The following is a 26,102-nucleotide window of genomic DNA, read 5'->3' as shown; positions in this document are numbered from 1 at the left end:
TTTTTTTTTTTTAAAAAAGAAAAAGCTCTGTTTAAGGGAAATGTCAAATCCACTACAATTGTAATTTTAACTATAAAGTAATCATAAAATAGGTCAGTGAGGTCACACCACTGCATTCCCAGTGGACACAAACTGGTGGCAGCTGTATGAGCTGTGCAACAGTCCAGTAAGATACTGGAGAGCTCCTGAGCTCTAAAGGTAAGAGCTGGTTCTAGCATTGGAGTACTGAAGGGATCTTTTTAATGGTAATCCTGTTATACCTAGAAGCTAACCCGCCTCATAAAGATGACTTGTATTTGTATCCAGATATGATGGAGTGAAAGGGGAAAAAGTCTCTTTGTAAAAATTCTCTGCTGCTATCTCCATAATCTCTACTTGAGTGAGCATCAGCCAAGTGAGAAAATGAAAAATTATAACCTGCCAAGCATCAGTGGCAGACTGAAATGAAAAAATTGCAAGTTAATAACAGTGATGCCTCAGAAAAATTTGCTGGCCAATTTAACATTGCTTTATCCAAGGTCACATCTTGCAGCTGATTATTTTTAGTAATTTGCAGATGAGGACTTTCTACATTTCTCATGGCAAGTCAAGATCAGGGAAATGCCAGGTACGGTTTAAAACTCAAGGTTATCAATCTCTTCAAATCAAAAGTAAATCATATTCCCTGCTTATTTGCTTAAGACCGGGCACGGAAATAATTTTCATTGTAGTGAAGTGGAAAGTCTATGCTATCCTTTATGGCAGTGATAAAGTCAATGTAACATGAAAACTCCCAGTGGAGTAAGGTTGAAAGAAGAGAAATAAAATAATAATAAAAAAATCCACAACTTGTCAGCTTCCTCTGGAACAGGTTCTCACTAATGTGCATGTGATGATTTTTGCTTATGTGGTAAAGAGATTGTTGTACGTTTTCTGTTTCTTAAAAAATGTGAGCCTACTGCAAACTAATGCGTAAGACATAGTCTAAGTAGAGTCATGTGAACTAACCCAAGCACTTTACTGGAATTGGAGATGTAACAATCATTAGTGAACTGTAGCAGCACTTAATTTCCTCCAGTACAACCAACCCAATCATCTTAATGTTACACAGCAAGCCTTGTGACGACATTTGCAGAGCATTGGCATGCTGTCACCTATTTAAAAATATTCCATTCTTCCTCAAATGGGATGGATCAGTTTGAGGGACCTCCTGCTAGGTTTGAGGTCTGTGGGACCTCCCGTGCTGTTGTGTTGTGAGGTTCTGTGGTCCTGTTCAGAGAAGGGTATGAAATAAACTGATATGCTGAGCAGACACGGCAGTTCTAGGGAGACTTTGTGGTCTGGTGGTTCACAAATCTTGTCTGCCAGTAACTTCTCAACTGCTGGAATGCTGCTGTACCAACAGGAGTGCAGAGATGGTTTGGGATGGAAAGCAAAGGGCTTTTCTTACCTGAAGGGTGATAGAGCAGCCTTCTTGTAACTGCCCAGTTCTCTAGCCATAGATGTTTTACCTGTCAGTAAAGTAATAAAAATACCAGAGCAGCTCTGTTCAAGAACTCTCCAAAAGCTTCATTTTTACCTATGCATGAGCTTTGTAAGCCAGTGGGATTCTGTGTTGTAATTGCCAATAATGTCACTGGAGTGCTTTTCAGGAATGAGAGGATTAGCTTGCAAAAGGCGTCACTGGCGATCTTTAATGGTCCCAGTGGTCAGAAGTCTGGGTTTAAGTCTCAGCTGCCTGAATGGACTCTGCTGGGCATTTGCTCAGTAGGACTTTGAGCTGAATTCCCAGCTGTGCTTCCCAGCCCTCTGTGGATGCTCCCTGTCAGATTACTCGCATCCTCCCTGGCTTCTCAGATCTGACAAGATTGCAGCTTAAGCTGTTTAATTTTTCTAGCTGTCATGCAATGCATCATATTGAGTTAGTCCAATAGCCCTAATCTAATGCTCACCGCAATGAAACTGTGAATGTATCAATCAATACTTATTTTAGTAAATGTAAAGGAAAGTGAAAATTCTCTTGACAGCCTCTGTCCATTTCATTATCTTATTTATATCACAAAACTGGATCTTAGTTTCCATATTTCCTCCAACTTTGTAGCCTGTCTTTGTTCATATTCATCAGCCTTACGCCAGCAACTCTCTCCTAAACAAAGCCCTGTCTAATGCATGGGGTTCATCTGCTGTGCTCCCGCAGCAGAAGGATGCCGAATCTTCCCTGACGTATCCAGGCAGCTGTGGCATGCAGCCCTCTGGACCTAGGAGCAAAAATTTCAGGGAATATGAGACTTCAAACTCAATGTTTTACTGCCATGTTATTTTTTTCTTCCTCAAAGTAGTGTAGCTTTAGGATATTTACAATGCAAGCAAAGCAGAGAAGCTTTAGTATTGCTGTTCTCTGGCATACCTCAGTGGTGTCATCTAGTGTTATGTGATCTCTAACATCCAGCCTCTGACAAGGCAGGGTCTGTCCCGAGCTAGACAGAAAAGCAATTGGATTATGTTAATGTGCAAAGTGGAGACCCTTGACTGACCTATGGGTTATTTTTCCCGTTTGTACAAAGGCAGCTTTCCATTTATCCAGGAAAGTGTTACTGCCTGCAATATGTCTGCACAAGTATACGTGCTCTCATATGTGCACCCTTTCCACTATTTCTATGGCAATATAAAGGAATTTTAGTAAAGATTAAATTCCTCCCCTTTTCCCTGTAGTGTATACCGTTAGTCAAATTTGTAGTGTAATAGTTTTTGTTTAGTGTAATAGTTTGTGTTCCATGTGAATATTGAGAGGGATGCATGCAAGGGAGAAGGAGAAACAAGGAAAGCATAGAGAAGGTAAATAAGTATCTGCATGCAGCTGGACGTGGGAGTTACTTCCCCATATCTTCCAGGACAGAGCTGGACTAGTTGTCCCTCTCTTTCATTTCTAGCACCAGTATTGTTGTAGGGTTTTTGTTCTGCATTCCCTCCACAGGCATTAAATGACAGGGCACAACTTTCTTGTGCTTGCTTGTATATGACCAGCTATATGGGTACATAACACTTTTGTGGATGGAGGAGATGGCACCTGTAGTTTATGACTTGCTGTCAAAATTGCAGTTCTTTGCCTGCTAAGAGGGGTTGCAGCCGGCACTTTTGAACATCAGGCCATTTTTGCTTGCTGGTGTGAAAAGGAAGAGCTCGACTTTTTCACTTTCCAGGAAGTTTAATGCTTCTGTGCTGTCTTCAGCCAAATGCTGATAATAGGCTCTATAAGGGAACTTTTGTGCAATGATTCACTTAGCCATGAAATTATGTGTAGCAAAAATGGACTTGACCAAGGCATAGGGGAGAGAGGCAAAGTTAAGGCAAGTATTAGGACCATTTTTTTCATATAGTAGATTAAGGCCACTTCACAAATTAACGCTGTAAAGCAATCACAAAGCTGTGTGTTTTCTTCCTTTTTTCTTTTTTTCCTGCAGAAATATTCTAGAATATTGTGTAACTATTAACATTTCTAAAGCCTATTTCTTGTGGCAGGTATGTCTATAAGGATTCTAGTCTTTAAATTATGTGTGGGATTCAGATTGTTTGTTTTTATTGACCCTTCTGGCCTTAAAACTTGCATTAAAACTTGTGGGCTTTTCTTGTTGTTTTGCTTTCTTTTCAAAATATTTTAAGGTAACTCACCCTGCAGTCATACTTTTATAAGTATTTTTCTGCTAGATCTGTTATTTTCAGAGGCTGATAAAGAAATGATGGGAGAGATTCATAACTGCTTTAAAATAGACTTCCTTTTTGAAGCTCGTGTGTTGATTATTAAGGTGTGTGAAAGAAGTTCCCTGACCCATTACAAAATAATCTTTTGTCAACAGAAAGCATAATGCATTCTGATGACACTTATAATTGCAGTACTTCCAGAACAATTACCTTGGTACTTCATTTTCGTATTGTTGGAAATTATATTTGCATGTTATATTTAATTGAAAATGGCATGCTTTGCTCTGTGCAGGTCTAGCAGTACTCATTGGACTTAGCTTAAGAGCAAAAGTATATTTACTTCTCAAGTAAGCAAATATTTAGGTCTCATGGCAGGAGAATGCGTTGTAGTATCACTTTCATGTTGCATCCATATAACTATACAGCTAAGCTAGTCCAGGGTACAGCCAGTCCAAGCAGTGGTGGATTCTGAATGCTTTGCTGTTTGTTAAGCAAATCAGGTTCAAATGGCTATAAAATTTTGAATTGTGCCAGAAATTAATTTGTGGTTAGGTGTTGGCCTCTGTGTCCTCAGATTCATGTGCTGATATTGCCTTTCATTTAGACTGTACAGCTCTGTACCAGGGAGGTTCTAGCCCAGCAGTTCCACAGGAAAAGGAAATGGATCGTGCAGCTCCGAACAGTTCCCCTTTGCTTTTCTTTTGCCACTCTTCTCCCTGTCGTAGACTATGATGAAACACTCTCTGTCCCCTGACGGAGATGACTGAACTTTTTGGCTGCAACTAAAGACACCTGGTTAATATGAAGTGACGAAAGCTGGAATTGGAAGAACCTCTCTATAGAGGATGAAGAATGAAGATAGTGGGGAGGTGCTTTGGTACAGAATACTTTCTCACAGGTAGTCTCGTGAGTAAGAGCAAAAGCAACAAAAAACTTAAAATGACATCTGGGTGGGTGTGATTTCTCTTAATTCTAATCTAGTTTGTAAGCTAAAACTAGAACAAACACTTTTCCTGTGAATCTAGAAGGAAAGGTTTGAGTAGACCTCATTTTGTATTTTGAGGTTAAATTACCTTTGTGCTTTCTGGATTTGTAATGTAATCCATCTGTTTTGGAGAGAAGCCTGAAACTAATATGATCATAGAGAGAGGAAGAGAGGGCTGTGGCCAGTTTGCGTGAGTGAAACTGGGGACTGGAGTGGAACTCCAGTTTGGGCGTCTAGTGGGTGGTTGCTGGATGGGAACTCATTTTGATTATTACTGAGCTGAGCAGCAATCATTCAGTGCATAAATCATACTGAACTAGTCAGTCATCCTAATGTGTTAATGTCTGTCCTTTAGGGACTATGTTTTAACAAAGCAGTGTTTCTTCTAATCAGTACATACTGTATTTTTGTGTGCTCAGGATAAAACATGTGTGACCTTGATTTAAAATAAATATATCACTACAAGATCAAATTGCCTTCTATAAAAGTGTATCTGAAAAGTTTAAAAATAATAAAATCTCTTCCTCCAGATGTCTGCTTCCTTTCTTTGCACTTCGAAACATTTAAGCATGCTCTTTACATGATGCTTAAGTTTTCAAGTCAGAGTTACGAGTTGCTTTAGCCAGGCTTGGAGTCTGAAAATGAGACCCAGACCAGGACAATAACAAAATGACACAAAGATTGACTGCACTGTACTTGCTGGATGAAGTGAAAACTGCTGAAATATTAAATCCTATATCCTGGGATTTCACTGCCTGCTGGAACTAATCTCATTAATTTAAAACCACCTGAGGCTTAAGAGAGATATACACTGCCGTGTGAAATTATATTTATCTCATCCTGGGGGGAAATCCTTTTCCTCCCCCAGCTTACCTTACTTTTGACTTTGCCATTCTTGAATTACCAGGTCATTCTTCCCCCATGGGAAAGTTGCCATAGCTCACAGCAGTACAATTACTGTATCTGAAGTTCACTGCTATATAAATGCTGAGATCATTGTTCGTGTTTGTTTTCTTTAGGAAGTCATTTAAGACAAAAAAAGAAGATTGGGTAAATAATATTGCCATACAATAGTTCACTTAAATACAATTGACCCAGAGCTACAGGAAAAGACTCTAGAATTAGGAAAACAGTATTTGGTTTCCAAAAAGTTAAGTTTTCTTTAACCACTAAGAGTCTTAAGAGGCTGAATGATTCTGGTAACTTGTGATTGGATGCAGAAAAATCAAATGTAAAGTTGCATTTTTAAATCCAGCGGGCATTGCCAGTGAGAGCTTTGTAATCATGTGGTTGATCCCAAATCTACATTCGGTATTAAAGTTCAACCAGTGGAAATCCTCCCGTTGACATGGAAGGACTTTAGGTGAGGCCTTATCTGATGTCCCCGGTAGTCTTGGCAGCAAGGCAAAGTGACCTTGCTGAGGAGTCTTTTACTGTTTGTCTACTTATGAAAAAAAAATGAGTCAACTTTGAGTTACCCATTAAACAGCTCAAACACTGAAGAACTTAAGAACTTAGTATTAAAGCTGAATTAACTTTTTTTTTTTAAAAAAAAAAAAAAAAAAAAAAAAGCTGTTAGTCTGATCTGAGCCAGTATTTAGAAAGCCTTATGCGGTGAATGCATTTACTTGGTGAGCCTGGCTGTCGGCACGCTGCTTCCAGGAGAAGGTCGCCCCGGGTAGAAGTGTGCTGGGGAGGAGAGCTGCCTGTGGACCTCTTGTGGAAGAGCCCCAACTCAGCATCCTCCGGCAGGCCTGTGGCTGGCACACCACTGCTGTGACTGGTGAGATGGCACGTGTGTCCAAGGGCAGGCAGGGAAACGGCGGTGCCAAAGTGATGCAGTATTTCTGTGACATCCTGTGCAGCTGAAAAAAAAAAAAAAAAAAAAGGGCTTGGGGATTTGAATATTAAATGTGTTAAAGTTCAATGCTAGTAGCGGCTTATTAGCCCTAAGTCATCATGTTAATAGACAGCTGTTTAAAATGTCCTGTATTGATAGCTTGTGTGCCACATGAGGGTGTACATCTTGAGATGTTTCAGATTTGTGTAAGCATCTCCAATATCCAGAAGCCTAACTCCTGATTCACCCCAAAGCCACCCTGCTCATCAGAGCAGAGGTTTGAACCCTTACACTGGTAGAGTTTTGCGCTGGATCCTACAAGGTGGATATGTGAGCCGTGAATAATGAATAGTGAGTTTGGGTAACGAAGAACAGGAAGGGTTAATGCTGTGTTGGCTTTTGGTGGGGGGGGGTTAGGATGGTTAACTTGGTTTGGTTTGCAATGATGTTATTTGTTTCTATTTGCATATTGGAGCTTACACTAGTGTTTTAGCAGATTTTAATAACAGATGCATATGAGCTATAATATAGCTAGATTACCAGCACTGTTGGGAACAGTTTGGGTCAGTTTGTGCTGTAAATAATCAGGAGTGTGGTGCTCAGGTGTTGTGAGTTGCTCAGAAGCCTGCCTGAGCTCCTGGAGAAATTTGCAGCCATTTTGGGGGGTGAACTTTAATTTTATATGCAAGGCAATAAAACTTGAAAGGTAAGGTTGAAAAACCATGATTGAAATGAAGTGAACTCTTATGTTTTAATGGACTTTGCTGTTCCTGTCTGTGTCCCCTTGATATTTAGCGACTCCAAACATTCAAGTGATCTAGGTGGTTGTCAATGTCCTGTTACAGAAACTGAAGGGAACACAATGAAATGCATATGAGCGAATAGGAAGTATATTCATGTGTCTGGGTAAGAAAAACAAGTGTAATTTACATGGCCTATTTAATGCTGTTTGCGTAGTCTCCTGATCTTGTCTAGATGCAAGACGGTTTGGCCAAGTGGTTTAGTTTGGTCTTACTAATGAACTCAGTGGTGAAGGTATAAACGATGACGGCTCTTCAAATGATAAGAATAGAGGTTATAGTGACGTGCTTGCTGAACTCTAATGTACACTCCTTTTCAGTCCTGTGTAAATAGGTACAGCGTATTCTAGTTTATTTAGTGATGGGCAGGTTGTTAATTCCTTAAAATAGCTAAGGAGCAAGAACCTGACACCTTGAATGACTTATGTGTTTTCTTTGTAAGCTTGTTTCTGTTTTGTAACCTTTAAAATGTGGGTTTTATGAGTGGTATCATTAAAATTTATACTCCCTCTAGTATGTGATGTTAGTCATTATTGCTCTGCTGTGCCACCCGATCACCTGTCTGAATTATAAAGCAGCCTTCCTTGGAGCTAAATAGTAAGCTTTTTTTTCCCTTTCTAGAGTAAATGCCTGTTGACTTCATTATTTTTCATTGGTGCTCCCACACTGGAGCAGAGGTCAGAATCTGGCCTTTTCTGCTTTCCATCCAAATGTGAAAGGTTGCTGGGAGTAGCACTATATTTCGAAGAATGAAATATGAAAGGTCTTTTAACTGATGAGGACTGATATTAATCAACAAGTGCCACGGAACTTGTTTTGAAGTGTACTTTATTTTTGTTAACTGGGGTTGATATGCTCAGTAGGTGACTTAATGTTGTGCTGGGCTTTGTTATGCTGATTTTAAAATGCTTCAGTGAAGAGTGAATCTTTGTTAAGAGAGAATATAAGCTGATGTTGAAAGCCATCAGAGCCCTTGTTTCTATCAGTGGAGGCTTTTTTTAAAGATCTTATATACTCGGAACGATTGTGCAAAATACTTCGAAGTTATGCTTTTAGTCTGCGTCCTCAAACTGATAGTGCCAAAAAATGATGTCTTCCTTGGAAGTCTATTCCGCACTTAAAAGCTCTGGACTTCTTTAGAAGCACCTGAATCATCAAATGAAAGTGCTTCTTGAGTGTGGATTACTGCAGAGGTTGTGTTACGGTTGTCAAACAAAGTGCTTGTTAATGCTTTGTAACTACTGAAGATGAACCTTTTTTTTTTTTTATATATATTTTTCTCAAAAATGAAGGATCTGTGCTTACAGTCTGTGTTGACAGATAGTCTTGCAGATTGTGGAATAGATGAAGTCATTGTAATCTCCTAAAACGTGATCTACTTTTCTGGGTTTCATACAAAGGGGTAATATGGAATTGTTTTATGAAACTCAGGCTGAGTAGTAATGTGGAAATCTTCATGGTGTTTCACTGCTTGAACTTGTGTACATCATGCAAAAGAGAGATTTAAGTTCTTCATAGTAATTTCAGGAGAGGTGTGGTTGCTTTCTGTTTTACAAAGCATGAAGCTTCCGTGAGAGACTCAATACCATTGTGTAGTTCCCCTGAAAGACAGCATGTCACATAATACTACAAAGCAGGTTTCAGCTGGGGGAAGTGTTATAGCTGGAAAGCTTGAGAAGGAAACAGCTCAGGGTGGAGGTATTTCAGAGTAAGCACACTTGAGCGTTAGGAAGAGGCCGCACACTCGAGGACCTGATACACTGGGTTTAATGCTGCACGTAGTTACAATTATTAACCTTACCCCCACTTCTGTTCCCAAAATAACTGTGTTCTCTGTACTTGAAAGGCAAGTTTCCTGTCATGTTACAATAAAGAAAATGTGAATGTTAGAGGCTCCTGCATTGAACCCTTCTAATGGCGTGATTCCTGGGGTGGGAAAGGCTGTTCAGGGGGCTTGCCTTCTCGCTTAATATCAGATAAGGTCTGCTTCAGGAGTCGCGTTGTACTACACATACACTGCTGCCAGTCTTTCCTTAAAGTAATACTCGGGAGTTGAAGTTTAATTTTGCTCTGCACTACTTATTTGTAGGTAAAATGAGAATTGGTGAGAGGGCTTACCTAGATAAATGTTAGTGAGATAGCGAAGAGGAGCTGTGATGCTGATTAGAGGAGGCCAAGTAGAGTTTTTCATAGGGTTAATGCTTTCCACATAGGGGGATAGAAGATTGAAAGTGAAGGGCATACTCCTTGTTGAAGGAAAGTGTTAGAGTGGTCCTAATACAGAATCTCATTAAAGCAACTGTCAGGATTCCTCTATTTTACCATCACCTCCCCTATTCTATAAGAGTCAGCTGTCGTTTTGAGTGAGCATACTGCCAAAGAGGCATTTACAAATAAATGAAAAATGTCACAATTGATTTTGCTCCTTTCAGAGTACTGTGTGTCAGCTTTGTCACAAACCCTTTGTTATTCTCTTTTTCAGATTTCTCGTCTGGACATTGGAAATAACTTTGGTTTTGGGCTGCTTTCTGTTGACCCGGGGTAAGCTCCCTGGGTTTTATGACCTCTTGATAACATTTTGTGTACCAGTTAAGTAATATTGCCTTTTCAGTGCTTGGAAAGGATGAAGTGCTAGAAATGCTTACCAATTACCTGGAGAACGTATATTGAAGCTGCATAGCACAATCCACGCTTGAGAATTCTACTAACATAATGGTTTTATTTCATAGTTTCTCTTACATAGAAGTATCTGTGACTTATGGTAATTACTTGGCAAAACGTGCGTGCAGCAATACTATCCATATAAAATACATATCCCTACAATTTTATTTTTTTCTAAAGAATATATGCTTCCAAGTCAATGGTGTTCTTTTCGTCAAATTTTATTTAAAATTTCTTGTACTCCTTCAATGTATGTTATAAAGCTATTAAAGTACATATTGCTGCTTGTAAACATACTGAAAGGTAAGCTGTTTTGTGTATTTGCTGGCAGGGAAACTGAACCTAATGAGTACTATCAAAAAACCCTTTAAACACAGAAGTGTTAGCATAAGAATGGATATCTGTTGGAATTTCATTATAAGAAATACTTGACATAATTTAGATATGGTGAGCTACCTAAGTTACTGGTCACTTTTGGTTTTAAAAAAGTTATTTTCTGCTTGAACTTCCTTGTTTTGTGATAGCATTCAAAAATACATGCAGAGTTTTAGTAAAACTGCCATGAAAAAGAACCATATTGACATGTATAGAACTGCCTGTGATCCTTTCAGATAGGAGTTAAAGGTTTTTAGTGAGAAGCCTGCTGCTACTCTTAAGAGCAATTTTGGGTCGTCTTTGCGTTTTCTGTGATGTTCAGTAGTAAAGTGCAATTGTGTAAGAAATGTAACCTGCAAATGATAATAGGAAGAGTTTGCTACTTTCTATTAGCTTTAAAAAGTAAATTCACGCTGCATAGTAGGAACTGTTATATAACGCTTTGGGTGAATATTTCTGAAGGGATTCTTCAAAAGAGATTCACGCATATTTTGCAATCTGCCAGACAGTGCAAGTCTCTATTTCAGTGCACATTATTTTTCTCTTTATGGCATATTTTAGAGTTATTGAAGCATATCACAATTGCTAATAAGACCTTAAAAAAAAAAAAAAAAGGAAAACAAAACTGAAGAACATCACACTGCTGTCACTTTTGTACTCTAGAAACTCCTAGGGAATAAAGGAAGGAACTGGACTCTTTAAGGGAAAACTAAATCAATGGAGGGGGTTACCTTCCCATTATGCAGATTTATTTTCTATTCCTTATTCATTTGGGATTGTAAAGAAGTCTAACACAGCAGTGATTTCTTTGCATTAGTGTATGCACATTTGTTAGATGCTGGTGTGTTTTTAACATGAAAATTTTGATCTTCAGATGGAAGATTGCAGATATCAGTCATTCACAGCTCTTTTACAGCTCTGATATTACCTTTGACTTAATTAAAGAAAAAATACGGAATTTGTTTTGAAATAAATTTAAAACAGTTTTAAATAACTATTAACTTTTTTGAATGCTTTTTCTTTTAACTAAAATTCAAAACGTAAGTGAAACTACCAAAGAACACGCTTAATTCATACTTCAAACAGACTGTTCCCTATTTACGTGTTAGTACAAACTTTTTGACAAGGCTCTGTAAGGCAATCTCTAATATCCCATTATATGCAGCGGGCTGCCCAACCATGATTTGTTTTTTCTTTCTTCTCTTTGTGCTAGAATAAAATCTGAGATCTGAATCCAGTACAAAGACAGAAAATGAATTCTGGCAGTGTAAAAACTGATAACATAATTTCATTGAATAGAACAGACAGTTCAAGGCTGTTGTTTGTGTAATTAATCATTACTGTAACTGTAAACAAAGAGAGGGAAGGCAAACTTGGGTAAAACTGAAATAGAACTCAGCATTGTCAGCTCTACACATCCCCCAGCCTCCTTCCCCCATATATTTGACCTCAACAATACAAGAAATTGTATTTTGAGGTAAATCTAAATGTAAGCCTGTAGCATTTCAAATCTGTATGAGCATGCACTTATGAGTAAAGCAATGCTACTGAGAGAAATCTAGAGCACTTCCAATCTTCCTCGAAACAGTGCCGAGGTATTGGCTAAATGTGATTAGGCAGATTTGCAGAAGCTCAGACTTAACCATCGGCAAATCTCTGCATGCAGTAATGATACTTAGCTTCATAATGTTGCTGACATTGACTTGTCTCAGCCTCTTCTATTAAGCTGGGCATATTCTGATGTGTAGTTACGCATGTGTAGATCTCTGCACTCCAGCTGATTGCATGTGTAGAGAATTCCTTCTGGAATGTCCTGAATCATAAGATTATTCTCAACTACTGGATGTCGCTACAAGCAACTGATGAAATGTACTGAGCAGCAAAATTAGCATGAGTTATATTCTAACTTTAGTGGGAGGTTGTCTAAGATCTACATCAAATAACAAATATGATGATAATAAAGAAACCCATGAACACCACAGCTGATTATTTAGCTCACTACAAACTTGCAAGTAGGGAATAAACCTAGGAAAAGCCAAACTTCCAGGAAACTTATTTTTAGTCAGGAATGAGGGAAGAAAGAAATGAAGTGGGAGCTGTGTCTCTCTGAATCAGATTCTGTTCTTGCACTGCAAATTAAAAGGTTGAAACTATTACAGTTTATGTTTAAATGATCTATTTTGTCCAGTAACTGGATTCTCCTGTTCATGATGACGGCAGCAATTTGTTTGGCTTCTGAACCAAGAATATTCTTGCAACCCTTTTCATATAAAAATGCTTTTTTCCTATTGAAATTAATAAGAAGATGGTATATTTCTGTGTCATGGGGACACATGGGTCTCATAATTCAGTGAGATGAACTGTAGACCCTTCCCAATCCCCAGATGCAAGACTTCATGGCATAAGATGTCTTTTACATACAAGAAGAAAAAGTAATTGAAGTGGGGGAGAAATAAGGGAGGATAACCTGGTCAAGTGGGAAAAGATGAGATTTGGAGGAGTTAGTATTCATGAGTTTCTTACTATTTCACTCTTAGAAGATCCATTTTAATGAGAAAGGATCCTCAAGTTCTTAAAATAGGCCAGTTTCCAGCACCTCTTCTCACTTGCACTGTTACTCTGCTGACTTCAGTGAGATTGCTCATTGAATAAAAGAATGGTTCCTCACCTCTTTATATCTGAGGCTGAGTGCTATTGACTTCTTGGTGCTTCTTACCCCTTGTGCTGCTGCTGTCTTTTAGCTGTTTAAAAAAAATAAATTGTAATCTGTTTTCCTCTGAACAGTTTTGTGTAGATGGCTTATAAATAGTGTTGCTTCAAGTGGTGTAGGAGAGTTCATAGCAGAAAGGATGTGCGAGCAGAAGCAGCCCACAAGATAATGCTAATAATTTGTAGTTCTTCATGATCAAGGCTGAATGAGTTGGTTGTAGGTCATTTACTATTCAAACAAGAATAATGTGGTAAAATGAGTCTTACTCATTTTTGTTGTTGTACAGTGGTCAAGCCTGAACCATGTAATTTTAGGGGGCTTGGTAGGGCAAAGCTAATCACTTAATTGATCACTCTGTTTCCTCTAGTTGTAATGTGTTAATGATGGTCAAAGATTAACTAGCAGAAAAACCCCGAAACTGTACAGGAAAATACCATGAAGTAGCTTAATGGTAAAATAGTTTAATTGCTATTTAATCAGCAGAGCAAAGGTGGGGAGGAAGCTCGTGTGCTGACCTATAGGTTCTGAAAGTCTTTAGTCAAAAGAGTGACTTGAAATGCATGTAGGATGATCATCTATGCATAGTATGTATTCGGGAGTGGAGGGAAGCATCTTTGACTAATTTCCTCAAGTCATTATTTTAGCAAGAACATCTTGGGAATAGTTTCAATACTCGAAAGTGTTAGCAGGACCTAATGCATTTTAATTTTTTCCCCATGAAATCATAGTATTTGTTTAAGCAACAAATAATGATAATTGCTGCTGGGGCTTATTTTGCATTTACTAGAACAAAATGGTTTCAACCTTCATTCAGAATTGGTTCCAATGTGTGTATGCTTGCAAATAGACCTGTATTATGCTAAGAAAATCAATGAATTGCATTTGAGTTAATAATAATGGTTCTATTTGATAGAGAAGTCCTTAGGCACTTTTGGAAATTCTAGCTATGATTAACGATGGCTGAACACAACTCCTGCGACTTTCCTGTAGCTATAGAAACAGGTTATGCTGATTCCAACAGGTGTTCAGTGGAGCCAAGATTTCACGCGATGTCTTCCTATAAAGGAAGACTCTACTCTCACTCAGTGTGTTAGGGGCATTTTCTTTTTTTTTTTTTTTTTTTTTTTTTTCTTATCTTTCCACAGTTTTGGGAAGTAATTTGGATTAATGTTCTTGATTTTTAACATTTAGATGTAATTCAGATTTTTACATTTGTTTAAAAAAAAAAAAAAGGCACTTGCAGAAGGTAGTTTGTGACAACCTACTATACCATATATATACTAAAAAGACACAACTTCAGCAGTGTTTTCATCAACAGGGATGTGCTGATGTTTTAAAGTTGTATCTCTCCATAGGGTATCATAACGTGATTAGAGGATCAAGTGTAATCCTTCGATATTTCATATTAATTCTGCAGAGGGTTGAATTAATTTTTTCTGACTGTTTGATAGTATATGACTTTTATAGTTCTATAGTATTCCCATGAACAAATCTGTAAAGCAAAGTACAGTTTTTCTAGAACAGTGTATTTGTTTTATAAAACTCCTGAAAGACTCATACTTCTAGTGAATTTGCTTGTAGCAAGCTGGAAATGAAAGTATTTGTCTTAGCATTCCATGCCAATTTTTAATTTTATGCACTCTGCCTTAAAGAAACTGCACAAAATATGTCTTCTTGTGAGGATTGAAGAGTACTAGAAAACTTTTGTGCCGACACAAGAAGGATCTCTTTCACTGCAAGTGATGGTGAGCTTTTGCATCCAGACTAGTAACGTGAATCAGCGATGTGCCTTTGCTGCTAGGCAGGCTGATGGCAGTCTTGTCTGCGTTAAGCAAAGTATCCCAGCAGGTCAGGAGGTGATCTTCCCCCACTGCTCAGTTTGGTGAGGCTGCACCTGGAGCACGGTGCCCAGTTCTGGGTCCCCAGTACAATGGAGAGACAGCCATACTGGAAAGAGTCCAACTCAGGGCCACCAAGGTGGTCAAGAGACTGGAGCACCTCTCCTGCAAGGAGAGGCTGGGAGAGCTGGGACTGTTCAGTCTAGGAAAGAGGAGGCTCGTGGGTTCTTATCCGTGTCTGTAACCACCTGAAGGAAGGATGTGAAGGGGATGGAGCCAGGCTCTTTGCAGTGGTGCCTGGTGCCAGGGTAAGAGGTAGTGGACACAAACTGGAATGCAGGAGGCTATGTCTAAACATAAAGAAACACATCTGTGCTGTATGGTGGGGGACTGAGCACTGGAACAGTACCCAAAGAGGCTGTGGTGTCTCCCCCTTGGAGATATTCAAAAACCGACTGGACCCGGTACTGGGAGACCTGCCATGGGTGTCCCTGCTTGAGCTGGGATTGGACCAGACGACCTCCAGGGTTCCCTTCCAGCTTCACCCCTTCTGTGATTCTGTATTAAAACAATAACTGTGTACTGTAAATTGAAGGATGATAATTCTGAACATTTTTTCTTCTGAGGTGGATATTCCCCAAATATTCCCAAAGCTTTGCTTTCACAAAAATCCACAGTGTTTTATCTTGTTTTTGTTGTTGCAGTTCCTTTTATGACACAAACTTAGTGTTCATTAGGCTCTTATTCTGCTATGGCAAAGACCTTGGGGCTGCCCAACAAAAAAAATCAGAAGTACAATTAAGTAAACATTAAATTTAACCCCAGCCCTGACATTCTCAGTCAGTACTTTGATGATCTTATTAGGAGGTTACGTACCTTAGTGGAGAGAAGGGCAGGAGTGGTTCTGTAAGTGCAAATTAGAGCTGGTGACCCTTTTGTGTTACGCTGCAATGAGCCTTTGCTTTAAGCAGTGTAACATAATCATGATTTAGTAGTTGATAAATGTCTAGAGTAGTGTGCAAAACAGTTTTTCAAAATTGCCAAGGTACGTGATCATGCTTGGATTTGATGATCTTAAAGGCCTTTTTCAACCTAAATAATTCTATGATTATATTATTTTTATATTAATGTGAAAAACATTAAATTATGGAAGCCTAAATAGGTGCTTTTGACCGTGCTATGGTTCAGGAAAGAGGTGTGAGAGCAATCTGATATCTCAAAGAAGAAAATAAATTGGGGGAAAAAAATCCTTCATTTTTTGCTACTTTCTGTGTCCCCACAGGTTAAAAATAAAATAGTGGTTAGGGGAGAGAAGAAAGACTTTTTTTTTTCCCCTCAAATGCTCTATATTTCAGAGTGATACTGGTATTCTTTTTAGCTCTGTCACTTAATGTTTGCTTTGTGCTTTTCCAGGGCTGAATAACAGTCACAGGCAAAGACGGGGACTGTTTCCATTGAACACTTTAACACATTTTCATTGAATACTTTAACTTTGGTTCTGGTGTTCTCATGGGAAAGAATGGATAAAGTGCTCCCAGGGTGGATAGGCATTCACCTTCAAATCCAGTTCAGAATATGTTGCTTGTTAACTTAAAATTAAACTAGCATCCCACCAGAAAACTTGCCCTGTACATTTTTATATGATTATTTGAATGGGGGAAACTTCACTGTTAACCTTAAAGAATGATACGAAGGCGATATGCAAGTTTATACATCTACATGACCAGCCCAGTATAAGATACTCTTTAAGACTATATTATTCTAGATATGGCACCTCCAACTTCAAAAGTGTTTCCTTTTACCTTAAGGCATGTGAAGGAGATGAACTTAATGGGAGAGTTTTGACATTTGTTTTAATGGAGGAAGGATCAGGCAAAAATGTGAGGTTGGAATGACATGAAGTGATTGGCAGTACTGACCAGTGACCAGTAAATCAAACTGCAGTTAGAGCTCTTTAGTTAAGGCTTTATATAATGTATTGTCAGTTCTATGGTTATTTTTTTATTAGAACGAATATACTTAAATCTATAGAAATAAACCATTCTCATCTTGGTGTGGTCAATTACAAAGCTCTGATGGATTTCAGCAGTGTCCTGAATCTATCTGATGGAGATTCAGATTGTGTATACATACAGCATTACTCAAAGCAAAATATTTCACAGTTGTAGTATGAACGCTTCAATTGCTTTAAGATACCTCAATGCATTATTGAAAGGAGTGCATTTCCAATGAGAAATATTTTGCAATGATTTTATTTTCACAAAAATGAAATCCATAACCAAGAAATGATGACTCAATATTTTTTTAAACAAACACAAAACCCAACCCTCCAGCTTCCCTCCCTTGCAGAAAGTTGAACTTAAGACACAGGTTTCAATGCATTGTTTAGAGACAGGCTCAAGGGACTTTTGAGGGTAGGCAGGTGCATTGTTTTTGGAAGCTTCTCCTCAAGGATTAAGTATTCCTATTTTTACCTCTACTCCTCCAAGTCCATCTGTGCCTCTTATTGAAATCAGCTGTGCCTGCTGTCCTCTTAAAACCCTCTACCCTGGGAGTCACTGAATTTGTTGTAGACCTTATGAATTTGCTTTGAGTTGACTGAGTGACATTTATTATAAAAATAACATCTAAGATGCAGCTTGTAAAGTATGACATGTTCAGATAAATAGGATCCTTTATCCTAGATGGTACTATCACTGTTTTAGTCATCACTTGTAAGATGAATCTTCCAGAAAATGATAGGCTAGATTTCAGAAGTATAATTTCATGCGCTTGATTTACCTCATCTGGAAGACAATTTTTTTGGTGCATCACTCTTGAACTTTTCATTTAAAACATAAGATGACACTTTGCCCCACTCCCCCATTTACAAAGTGCTGTGCCAAAAATAAGTACATGTACTCTTGCTTTCTTTACAGTGTAAGTAGTAAGTGCCTTTCATTTCCTTTCAAGGCTTCCTAAAGCTTATTTAATCCATTCTCTTCTCTGCTTTTTTGTTTCTATGTTCAGTGCTTCATTTTTCTGTTAGTTCCTTTCCCCTCAATATAAACATAACAAGTCTGCCTAGTACATCCATGCTGAGATACAACTAGTAGAAATATAGGAAAGGGTGGGGGGCAGAACTAATGTGCCAAGTATAGGCAGCAGAAAATAGGGGATGTGGCCCTTGGCATTTTAGTTTTAAATGGGTTGCTGGTTCTGTAATTTTTATAATAATATTTTTTCAATAAAAGATGAGTTTTATATTTTTTCAACAGCAATATTAGTTTGTCAGAGGCATGCTACCTTCCTCCCCCTCCAATGTTTTTCATTCATGTTTTTTCTATACCTAAGGATCAGGTGAAGCTTGACAAATGCAAGCGTTCTTATGACTTGTCTTCAAGCTATGCTTCAGATTTTTCTGTTCCCTTTTTCAATAAGAAGTACCTGTTCAAATATTTTTTATAGTTCCTTTATGTTAGGCATTTCAGATACCAAGTGCTAAATAAATAAAACTGTCTTCCTAGCTTAAGGAGCCTGGGATGTTGGTTTGTTTTTTTTGTTTTGTTTTGTTTTTTTCAAAATCTGTTGCGATGCAGAATGTTAGTTGGTTGTCATAGTAAAGAAGATGGTCTGGTATTGAAATGAGAACATAATTAAAATTATTTTTACTTTTCTCAGGACTTGGAACAAACTGTTACTTAAACCTTTTCTTAGAGGTATTACACCTAACAAGTTCTCTTGAGAGACATGACAGCAAAGCAGCTAAGCTATCAACACAAATACCGAATGGCTGTATTCCCCTGGGCTTGCTTAAATTTCAAAGTAGACAGGAAATGTGAAGAAATATACTGCAATCTGGTAAAGAAGCTGCAGCATAACTCCTATAGCCTCAGATGCAGTAACGTGCTAGCATAAAAATCTCATATTAACCTAGAATATAGGTAACATCATAAAACACCCTAAAGTTGCTTAGCGTACATTCATCCCATTCATCCTCAATACATCATCCACAGTGTCCTGTGATGTTGAGATTGGTTTATGCTGTATGCCCTGTGGAATGGAGACTGTTCTTTTTTACCTGCTGTGGGAAGTGGGTCCTGCAAGCCTCTTCTGGGCTTTCTATTTGTTAGATTGACATGCTAAACACAAAAGGATCACTGAGCTGAAACGGCAGTCAAATAGTATTGTACTCTTGCTCTTAATTTTATGGCGGGTTAAGGCTCACCAAAGCCACTGAAGTCACTTGTGTTTTTTTTTAAGCTGTTCCCCACAGTGAATGTACATGTGTGTGTGATGGAGTCATGACACTGGTATGTGGTATTTGAAGTTAGTGGAGAGAGAGGGAACAGCAATTCTTGGATGTTTCAAATGTTGTGTGTTTTTTTGTTTGTTTGTTTGTTTTTTTTTTAATCTGGAACGTCTGTTAATCTATGTGGTATTTGTTTTAGTGCAGTCTTTATTTTAGAATTTGTAAATCTCTTTCCATATAGGATCAGCAGTAATGTTACTGCAGAGTCCCAGTTCTATTTCCACTTCTGAAACTTAAATTAAAATGTAGCAACTTGCTTTTCCTCTTTTGAAGAGGAGCTTGATTCAAGACTTATGCTGAATGGAATGCTTGAATATGAAGAAATGGATTTCTTCCAAAAAGTAGTGATTTGGTTTTGGTGACTTTCAGTGGAAAACACAACCTGATCCTTGTAACCCTTTGGAACTAGTGGACCGTGCCAAGTTATTGGTTTCCTACGCATTCAACAATTGTGAGAGATTTAACTTGCATGTATAAGCTTCATGAAAATGTAATACATTGAACTGATTGAACTGTAGAATTCCTTTAGAAAGCTGATTTCTCTAAGATGCTTTAGTTTGAGAATAAAACAGGTTGTATTAAGGGATGTTTTCTTGTATCTCTTAGACTTCTGGTATATTGCTGTCCTCATTGGAGCAGAGATAGTCTATTGTGTATATATGTATGCATATATTTTTCATGTATAAAAACAGAAGTCATTTTCTGTGGAGGTCAGCCTGGAACAATTATCTTAGAAAATAAATGATCTAATTCCAGTATTACCTACTGAAACAACGAAGCTTTATAGTCCATTAGGTTTGTATGTAAGACTCCTATGACAATATAATTTTCATGGCTGCATTAAAATGTCATTAATGTGTTTAGTAACTAGTCTTCTATGATCCATTAATTATAATAGATGAAATTAGATACGAAGAGAGCTTATCATAGTTTGAATTCTAAATGAATAAAATTACTTGTAATAACTGCATGTAATCCTTAGGTTCTGATCTCAAACTGCCTTATTTGATAAAATAACAAATTGGTTATTCTAATATCTTAAAGTATTGATAAAACCCAGCAAGTGTTTAATTAAAGATTTTTTCAGTGACCCTTTTTGTTGGTATTATATTGCATTAGCAAGTTGTGTTGCAACAAATAAATATGAATTTGAATTTAAATGAAATAATCTGTTGCATCCTGCAACAGTAGGGAATTTACTATGATACCAGCTTAAGTCTTTTCTTTCTTACAGCATGGATAGTCTCCTAATGAGTTTACTTGGATCAATAAAACCAAAAGTAAAATCTCTCCTAAGCAGGTTCTCTTTTTGCATGTTAATTTTGGTGTCGTTTCCAGTCAACCATTTTGCATGTGTATGTGCTTCAATCCTGCAGTTCAGGCAGTCTAAAACTGTGCAGTCTTTCCTTCTCAACCTTCAAATGTGCGTAAGGGGTGGGAGACAAATTGAAACCAATTTGGCCCTGTTTCAGAGACCTCATTTAAAAAAAAAAAAAGCCAAAAAAAACAACCAGGTGATATAGCTGCATGTGCAGTGGGCTTGTGATAATGGCTCTAGTATTTTGACACTATCTAAAGCAATCTAAAACTTTAAATTGACAACCTTTCCATGTCTGCATATGAGCTTCCAAATTCATGTTTTGTAAGAAAATAAACAACTCCTATGCTTAGGTGCCTTTTTCTTCCTGTTTTAGGAGTGCAACAACACTGAAGTGGTTTCTTTACATAACAGAAGTTTTTGTTTGTTTGTTTTTTAGAGCTGTCTATACTATATCACAATAGCAAATGATGAGTTTTACCCTTCAGTCACCTTTCCTTTCGCAGGGAGCTCCACATGAGGATGAAAACAGAAGTTTCTGATGCCTTTCACTTCTGCTGTATTTCATTAATCTCAGTGGGATTAAATTGATACTACAACTCACAGTAATCTACATTAGAATCAGGTTCGCTTACTATTGATTTCTGAGTTTGTTTTCATTTTTGTGTGGTGTGAGAGAAGCTTTAAAGAAGGCATCAAAACAAAGTGCATGGGAAATGTTAACAGGAAAAGTGAAATCGTGTCAAAATTCATATGGCTTTGAAATTCAAGAGGAGCAAACAGTAGAGGCAAGTCATTGCTAATCTCCCGCATCTTAAATTTCAAATGTCTTGAATCTTTCCCCCAAATCCATGTACCAAACAAATTAATCACAGAATCATAGAATGGTTTGGGTCATACTGACCCCTAAGGAGTGCCGCTCATCATTGATCTTTACCTGGACATCAGGCCATTGACTGCAACTCTTTGAGCGTGACCATCCAGCCAATTCCTCATCCACGGAGTGGCCCATCCATCAAATCCACATCTCTCCAATTTAGAGACTATGATGTTGTGTTGGACATCTGCATTGTCCTTATGTTATTTGTTATCACTGCTGTGAATGTTAATTTACAATTCTTCTAGGTTAGTGGGAGTTGTGCAATTTATCTAAATAAAGCTTTTTATTCTTTTTTGGTATCCCTTTCTGTGTCCATCAATCTATTAAGAAAACTATTACTGATATCTGTGTGAGATGCAGTTAGCCCTTAGTAAACCCGATGAGTCTATAGGTGCTGTGTTGTAGAAAGATGGTTTGATGGTCAGTGTGTGGCACAATTACTGAGTTCTCTGTAGGTACTGTATGTGCACACTCTTTATTCTGCCTATTACATGTTTCTGTTTCTATGAGAAGTGTTACCCTGGGTGCTTTGTTCTAGAAGGCTTCTCTTTTTTTCTCACAATCAGCACATTCATTTTTCTCCACTGCTCTTTCATATCCCTTGTGTTTCTAATTAACATTTCAAAATCACTGCCTGTTTTCTGTTGTGAATAATCTCTGCCTGTCTGCATTCCAGCAGCACACCTCTACTGTGAAGGCAATACCAATTAGTATTATTTTCATTAGTTAAAAGTAAATATCTTCTGTGTTTAAGCTTATTCTCAAACAGTAATATGCTCACTAGTTTTTATCTGTCAGACCTTGAGTCCTAAGAGCTGGATTAAGCAAAAGTTTTAAACTCTGTTTAGTCTGAGTAAGCAGTTATCTTTGTCTAATCAGTTAAACACACTGCTTTTTTATAGCCTTCTGCATGAGAAGAATGAAAAAGGCGAGCACTGAGTCAGTATCTTAAAAGATATGTATTGCTTGTTAAATGGGCCTCAACTAGGAGAATATCCTTAATCTGCTGATTTTGTGTTTGCTCTTAGGTTACCACATCATATGTAGATATGAATTTCAAAGGCAAAACTCAATTACTGAAAATATTTTGTGACCTTTTAGTTGCAGTTTTGCTATGCAGCTTTTTTTTCTTGATCATCTAAAGTAATCACAGCAATGAAGCGAGGAGTAGGGTAAAGGCAAGCTGTAGTTAAATGATTTGAAAAATTAAAACATTATGACTAAAAACTGACTTTTGAAGCTTTCAGAGCCATCTTATTTCCTTAATAAAATGCCTCTTCAATGCCCACTTGCCTTCTTTTTAACAATAAACTTCTGAGTAGGATCAAGAAATAAACTAACCAAGAATACACTAAAATAATTGAGCTGCAAGGTAGAGATATTCTACATAAACATGTTTAGTATGTAATATAATGAAAGAAAAAGAGACGTTGGTTTTGGTAGAAGACATCAGACTAACAGCAGCAAAATAAGGGGATGTGATCACTTTCCTGGGGAGTTGTTCTGGTGCTTGACCACCCTCTCAGTGAAGACCTTTTTCTTGATATCCAGCTGGCCCTTCCCTGACGCAGCTTTAAGGCATTCCTTCTTCTCACTGGGGAGGCAAGAGCTTCTCTTTCTACTCCTCCTCATGAGGAAGTTGTGGCCATCAGTGGGGCCATCCCTCAGTCTGCTCTTCTAGAAGCTGAATGAAGTTATCTTCAGCTGGTCCTCATAAACCATATCCTCCAGTCCTTTCATCATTTTTGGTTTCCCTCTTTGGATACTTTCTAGCAGTTTTATATCCTTCTTTGTTCTCATGGTTGTTACGTAGATCTGTTACCATGATGAGCAGGACTAGAACAGACGGAGAAATGTAGCAGTATGTCTGAGGATGCTTAAGTAGTTTATGGCTCAGTAAACATCCAAAAGGAGAGAGAAGGCAGGGTGATCTTCTTCATGAGAGCCATGAAACAAATAATCGTCAAAGCTACTGTACTTGAAAATTAAGGAACAAAACCATGCAAATAATTCTAACTATGCAAGTGTGAGGCCAATGTCACATTGGTCACTGTTGCCAAGCACTGATAGATCTTTAAATATAATAGCTTTTGTTTTTCAGCTGTGCAACTGTGTGGCATAAATATGATCTCAGTAGTTTAGTTTCACAACATGCAAGTGATTTTGTATCTCAGAAATAAAGACAATAAATGTCTGCACTTGGAATTTTAAAATAATTTCACTAGTATTTAATGTGTGTATCTGTGTAATAGGGCTGGCCCCTGAAATAAGTGCATTACAAAACTATCCCTCCTGAAACAGAACTCTCGAAATTGCATCTTTGATATCTGTGTTGAGAAGGTCAGTGTATGAGATGTAACTTCATAAGTTGACAAGCTTAAACACAGAACTATCGATCTCTAGGCTGCAATAACACTTTGGAGAGAGTTCTCTGTATATTTCTTGTAGTCAGTAGTCAACATTTTCTGCTTTTGCTCTATATATTTGTGGATCAACTGTCTAGTGCCGTGGAACTTGGTTGATAGCTCTAAGCTTCTGACTGCGTTTCCTTTTTGCAAAAAGGGAAAATTTGTGTCTAATATCAGGTCCAAGAACTGATTGGAAGTAGGATTTGTCTTTGAATTTGAGAGGTTTTATTAAATGCTTGAACTTTAGGAATTAAGTTGGAAATGTGACCTCTGTACTGAAAGTGTGGAAGAAATTACTTCAGTTTGTGAATCTGAGGGTCACAGCTGTAGAGAAATTAAAAACACCAAATTGATTCACAATATTACTGTTTAAGTATTTAAATCAAGGTTGTATCTCTCTAAAAGATATAATCCATCTCAGCTAGATGCCTTTGGGCTTGATGCAGAAGTTACGGAGTTAAATTTCTGTGATCTGTGCAATGTATAAGGTCCGTCTGGACAACCACAGTTGCCCTTTATAAATGCTGTTTGTCAAAAATGTGCATTTAGTTTTTGAAGAAGCACAAAACACCAGTTATTAGAAAGGAGATGTCAGTAGATTATATAGGTTGGAATAAGCAGATAATTGTGAAACTATGCAATTAGGCTTCAGGAAAGTGATGAAATAATTGCTGGTTTCATGGATGCTCTAAAGTAACATTGACTTATCTTTTTTAGCCAAAAAACAAAACAACAACAAAAAACTTTAATTTTAAATTGTACGTAGTATTGATTGTCATAATTAGAACCGACATTTGCAAAACTAGTGGACTGTCTTTCCATGTATATATATATTTTTTTAAAAGATGACTTCATACAGTTTTAATCTGAGTTCCAATTCAAAAGATTGCAGTATTCTGAGGAGGAGGAAAATGAAAAAGAAAAGGTTCAGAAATTTGGAAACAAGCTCCCGCAGGCTACTCCCACAAACTGTGAATGTGCCCATTCCTGTGTACACACCTACATTTCTTCTATTTTATGCATTGTTGCATGTGAGTGGAGTCAAGTGACAATACCTGAAATGTTTATACTGGCCATTTCTTTCATGAAGAGTTTCAGGTACCTGTGAATGTAGCTTAGTAGGCTAAGAAACATTTTTTTTGAAATGTTTTTAGTGCTCTGAGTATAATTAAATTCTTCAGTTAGTGTTTAGTTTAGTGTTAACATCAAAACTGTTTTGAATTCAGTCAAAAAGACAGTTTCTCTATTTCTTTGTAAAACACAAGAATAACTACAAAAGAGTATAAATGCAAATGATTTGAAATCAAAAGGGGAGCCTTTAGTATGCAATTTATTTGTCTTATTTTCTGGGTGCCTGTGCTATTTCCCTTGATGATACCTTACAGGTGAAAGGTATTCTTGCTCATACTGGACATTACTTTGTCTTTCTGCCTCATAATATCCCTAAGGAGAACAGTGAGGGGCTTAGGGCATCATAATTCTGTGTACTGTTTGGTATTTCTGAATAATACATTTTAATCCTAGACTGGGAGTTTGTAATTAAGTTTCAAGAATCTTTTTTACTTTAATTGATGGCATAGTTTTTGTGTTTGACATACTCACATGAACTGCTGCTCTGTCCCATTACTTTCTATGCAACTCCATGTGGGAAGAAGCTATCTCTCAAATGAGAACAAACTTAGAGGAGCAGTGCCTTATTTTGTACAGGAGTTTTACTAGGTTGCTTGTCATGAACCACAGTCACCTTAAAATATGTCAGAACTTAGTAGTCACTTTCTCCCATACCTGGAAATATTTAAACAGATGCCTGTGAGAAAATTGAACAGAGCAAAGCAAATTGAATTGGCTTTAAGAATTCATGACCTTTCTGTCCTACATATCAAATTCATTTTTCTCAAATGCTGTTCATATTGTGCTGCATGCTAATTGCATATTGCATATTCTTTATTCATAATATACCACTGATAATAACATAAAATTACATTTTTAATTCCCAATGATACCTTAATTTAATGTTTCATTTACTTCTCTTCTTTAACTAATCTTCTGTCCTCTGAACAAATTTGATTAAAATCATTGCATTTATTAAAAAGAAATGGGCTAAAATATATCAGTTGGGTCCCACAAGGAGCCAGCATTAGAAACTTCTTTCTGGGGTTTGCTGTTCATCGCACAGGGAGGAGATGGCTGATTAAAGCTCAGAAATAGCTAGGATGTTGAGAAGTAGAAGAAATTACCTGCTTCGGTCACTGCTTCCTAATTTGCCAGGAAAGCCATTCTGTCTCCTTTCTCTCATCTCCTGAAGCTGTAATAATTTT

At 37.6% G+C, this 26,102-nt stretch overlaps 1 protein-coding gene across 7 annotated transcripts in view; it reads left to right on the top strand.

Moving 5' to 3' along the window:
* NAALADL2 (N-acetylated alpha-linked acidic dipeptidase like 2) overlaps positions 1–26,102 on the top strand; it is a 419,953-nt gene that overhangs the window by 12,573 nt on the left and 381,278 nt on the right. For 4 of the 7 annotated variants that reach the window (XM_082766747.1, XM_082766748.1, XM_082766746.1 and 1 more), the window contains one exon: positions 9,786–9,844. The exons of 1 other annotated variant lie outside the window; for it this stretch is intronic. The gene's annotated coding sequence lies outside the window, so the exon portion shown is untranslated. Of the gene's footprint in view, positions 1–6,323; positions 6,447–6,710; positions 6,826–9,785; positions 9,845–26,102 lie in introns of those variants that run through there. 2 more of the 7 variants (XM_082766749.1, XM_082766750.1) reach the window with 2 other exon arrangements.

The sequence above is a fragment of the Aythya marila genome (assembly GCF_965140915.1).
Source record: "Aythya marila genome assembly, chromosome: 9".
Lineage (NCBI taxonomy): Eukaryota > Metazoa > Chordata > Aves > Anseriformes > Anatidae > Aythya > Aythya marila.
This window is presented reverse-complemented; position numbering and strand designations above follow the sequence as displayed.